We start from the raw sequence: 4,592 nt of genomic DNA on the forward strand, positions 1-4,592 counted from the left end.
ATGTCTGACACTTAATGAACGTTTATGGAGTTGGAATATCATCAATCGGTATCTTAGTTCGGGGGGGTTGGAAGGATTTTTTTTGGGGGGGGGGGGGGGAGACATTTGGGATTAGGTGACTTGCCCAGAGTCACACAGCTAGTAAGTGTGTGAGGCCACATTTGAACTCGGGTCTCTTGACTCTAGGCCTGGCGCTCTATCCACTATGCCACCTAGCTGCCCCCTACTGCTTGAAAGTATTCTGAATGAGCCTAAACTTTTTACTTAGAAGGCTTTTCATTTTCTTAGTTTAATATAGAATAATTTGCTTATACTTTTACTGTATAACTTAGAAAAGGCCTTTTACAGTATAGGCTGATAGAGATCATTTGGATCAACCCAGGTATGTGACTGTTTATAAAATAACTGTCATCCCCTCGTCCTTGGACTTGGCATTCACAGCAGCACATGTCTCGTAGGTTGATGTGATATTTGATGAAGATGCTGGATTTCTAAATGCAATCAAGACATTCATGGCAACAACCAAGAGGCCTGTGATTCTTACTACAAGTGGTAGGTAAAACTGACTTGTGCAAAATTTGTTTATGTTGATTTAAAATATTCTGGCAATGCACTTCTTTTCAGTTAGGAAATCTATCCTGAAGTTAATTGCTTAGTGGGATTTTTTTTCCCCTTTAATGTATTCATGGATCTGTATCTGGTGTTCTTTCTACTACATTTCTAGTTGTGAAAAGTCAGGCCGGGGAGTGGAGTTGTTGGGGTAAAACTGGAAAGAGCCTGTGATTGGGAGCCATGAGAGCCTGGGCTGTCTAGTTATTAGCAGCGTGGCTTTGAGTAAATCTCACTTTTATATCTATGAAGCAACGATACATGCCCTGCTTGACTTCCCTGTTGGGAGGATCCAATGAGATAATATATGGGAAGCTTTTTGTAAACTTTAGAGCAATATATAGGTAACCAGTGTTATTATTAATAGTTGCCAGTGATTTAACTAGTAAAGTCATGAAGAGCATTTCAGTTCCTGAAAAGATTGTATTTTAATGACGAAAGTACATCCTGAAAGGACCAGTGCCTGTGCTGCTGTTTTAGAACTCGGAAGAATCTCCTAATTAGAATGTCTTTCATCCAACCTGCATGTGGACCAGGATCCTCACCACAGCAGCTTAGAGGCCAAGCAGAACAAAGCTAATCCCTCTTCCTGTGCCCCACCTCCCATCCTGACCCAGGAGTTCTCTGCTCCAGGGGAAAGCCCTCCTCTTCCTTCAGCTGACTTTCACATGGCAAGACCTCAAGTCCTTTAATTTACCACACTGGTCACTTCAAGCTTATCTCTGCCTTCCTAAAAATGGAGCACCCAGAAGTGAACACAGCATTCCAGAGAGGGTCTGGAACACTAGCATAGCAAGGCCATGAGAGTGTCTGCTCTCTCTTCTTGGTCATGAGTCCTCTCTTCATGCATTTACTTGTGGTTGCCTGAGCACACTTTTGATTGACAAAATCCCCAGGTCTTTTTTAGATGAACTGTCTATTCATGTATCCCCCATATTACATTTGTGAAGTTAAATGTTGGAACCCAGATGTAGACTTGAAACTTACTAAGGATAAATGTAAGCTTACTGGTTTCAGCCCAATATTCTAGCCTGATGGTCCTTCTCACCCAGCTCTGTGTCCTCTGCACATTTGATAAGCTGACTATCTCTACCTATATCCAATTTATTGATAACTTAATTTAAGAACTTTATTTTTGCAGATCCAACATTTAGTTTAACATTTGATGGATGCTTTGAGGAAATCAACTTCAAAACTCCCTCCTTGGTACGTGTTGTATTTTTTAAATCATAAGGTTTGCATGCTAGTGTAAACATGGCATATTATATATAGTAGGATATCAGAAAATGTCAGAACTGGAAGTGATGCTGGCAATGGTCTGGTCCACCAAAAAGCAAAAGGTCTTTTTGGTTGCATGAATTTAAAATGACACCAGCATTTCCATAAAATTCAGGACACTTCTTTCCAGTAATGTTTTGCCTTCTGCATGCTTGTGGGTTAAAGGAAATTGCATTTATTATTTGTGTAGGGGCTTCCTACTTGATGAATATTGACCTGAAAGCTTTAGGTGATACTGGGGGGAGGGGAGAGGCTCCTCCCCCATCCAGATACTCAGCTTACAAACTGTTCTTTTCATATAGTATTGTGTTTTAAAATAGATTCAAAAGGATGATTGGTATATTGTACAAAAAGATGTATGATCAGTGATAGAAATTAGATTTTTAAAAATTTCTGAACTTCCTGTCCACAAACAAAAACATTCAATTCAACAAAATTCAAATTTTTTAGACGAGATTGTTTGATCATAATTACCTTGCTTAGAGCCCTTAGTAAATAAAATATATTAACTGAGCCTTGTAAAATTTTGCAAATTCATTTATTTTACTGTGGAGCTCTAATCAGGATTAAAAGGATTCTCTTAATTAGTTTTGTATGGTTTTAAATATATAAATGGAAACTTTGTGTATTTAGGAGGGTTTTTTTTTTAGGAGTTCTGTAGGGGGTCAGATTCATGTTGACTCTCTCCTACAAAAAATGAGGAAAGTTTCCTTGCTTCAGTAATGTATAGCCATATTTGCTTTTTTTTTTAATAAATTTTATTGATATCTTTTGTTTTTATATCACCTGTATTTCTTAATGTGTATTACCCTCTCCTTCTGATAGAATCATCCTTTATAAAATTTAATTTTTAAATTTAAATTTAAAAAGAATGGTGAAAAAAACAGTTTAGTAAAACTAAACAAGATATCAAAAAAGTCTAACCATATTTGCATTGTTCATACCCTTAATTTCCCACCTCTGTAAAGGAGTGTGTGGGCAGGCAGGGATGCACCTTTTCAAATTCATTATGAATACCCAATAAAATGAGTGTTTCCATATGCTGTGTGGAAAAGGAAAGCATTGTACCTGAAACTGGAATCTCTTATGTTGAGTTGGCTTTCCTTTTTAAGTATATAACAAATTCAGCTTGTAACTTTCAAGGTTGTTCTGCTTGTGTGTGATTCCTTTTGACCTTGCTTCTGTTTTCAGGGAGCTGCCTTGTCATATCTCTTCTTTAGGGTGTCATATGCTTTTAATTATAAAACCACATTCCTGAATATTTACTTCTAAAGCAATTTCTTTACTTGAAAGAACTTTGGGGATATTTTGAGTTTTAGGAAAACTCACAAATTCAGTTTTACTCTTAGGATAGTAAGCATTTCTGATATTGCTATTTTTTTAGAAAAAACTTTTTTTTAGAAACTATTTAATTGAAAAATCTTTTCTATATGTTTCTTTTCCACTTTATAGCTCAATGTTGCCAGCTATCTACAGACACTCTGTTTGGCCGAAAATTTAAGAACAGACATAAAAGACTTTATCACCTTGCTGACTGTTAATAATTGTGATATCAGAAGAAGCATTCTTTACTTACAATTCTGGGTTAGAAGTGGAGGTGGATTCTTAAAAGAAAAACCATTATCACTTCATGGTGGGTTGATCTGTTTAAAAAGATGTGTCCAACTGTAAGTATGGACATTATAAGCAGTTGATAATATAGTCAATTTCAGCCATCATTTATCACTTTTTATCATCTAAGACAAACTGAATCAGTAACCATTTATTAAGTACCTACTATGTGCAAAGTACCAGGCTAGATATATCCCCCTGGCATAGTAGAGATGTTACTGAAAAGTTACATTTAAGTTGATTTTTTAAAAAATGAAATCTTTTTGTTTCTCCTTCCTCTCACTTGCTACCGTTAATGTTGTTACAGTGATGCTTTTTGCATTTCTCACTGATATTTACATGGCATTGATTCCTAATACTCAGCTTCAAATTTAAACATAGGTTTCCCAGCCTCTCTTTGAATAAATGGATCTTCTGTATAATACTTAAATATTCTTAAAATATTTTGTTTTAAGGTATCCCACTTGAAGTGTTTAAAAAGTTTTTTAATTGATATCCTTTAGTTATATATCACTTACATTTCTCATTGTACCTCTTCTCCTTCCCCCACCCAGAAAGTCATCTCTTATAACAAAGAACTTAAAAAAGAAAAAAAAAGATAGTTCAGTAAAAACTGACCAGGTTATCAAAAATGTCTAACATTGTGTGCGTTGTACCACACCTATAGCCCCTCTGCCTTTGCAAAGAAGCAGAATGAGTGAGGTAACTTTTTGTATCTCTTCTTTGGGCCCACACTTGGTCATTAAAGTGAAACTTTTGAAATGTTAATATCACCTCTTAATTTATCTTTAATAAATTCAGATTTTTTCATAAAGGGGGGGCCCTGTATGTCTTAGATTAAGTTGAGCTTATTAAATGTTCACTTTATAGGTGAACAGGATAAAACTTAAGGGGAAACCTCAGAGTAAAATAAATTAGTTAATAATCAAATATTGCCCATAATAGGCATGACTGGAATTAAAAAATAAATAAGAGCTGGTCCTTGTCCTTGAAGACTTCTAATAGTTACTTGGGAAGTCAGGCTTTTTATATGTGAGATTGATGGAAGCAACTTTAAAACAAAAGTAATTCCATATAGTCTAAACTGTGTGTAG

At 35.6% G+C, this 4,592-nt stretch overlaps 1 long non-coding RNA gene across 1 annotated transcript; it reads left to right on the forward strand.

The window, feature by feature from the left end:
• Positions 1-462: 462 nt before the first annotated feature.
• On the forward strand, positions 463-3,836 carry LOC114040590. The gene is made up of 3 exons (XR_003568797.1): positions 463-552; positions 1,751-1,815; positions 3,340-3,836. It is a non-coding gene; the product is annotated as an uncharacterized LOC114040590 (long non-coding RNA).
• Positions 3,837-4,592: the final 756 nt, after the last annotated feature.

The sequence above is a fragment of the Vombatus ursinus genome, unplaced genomic scaffold (assembly GCF_900497805.2).
Source record: "Vombatus ursinus unplaced genomic scaffold, bare-nosed wombat genome assembly UNPS02013710.1, whole genome shotgun sequence".
Classification (NCBI taxonomy): Eukaryota; Metazoa; Chordata; class Mammalia; order Diprotodontia; family Vombatidae; genus Vombatus; species Vombatus ursinus.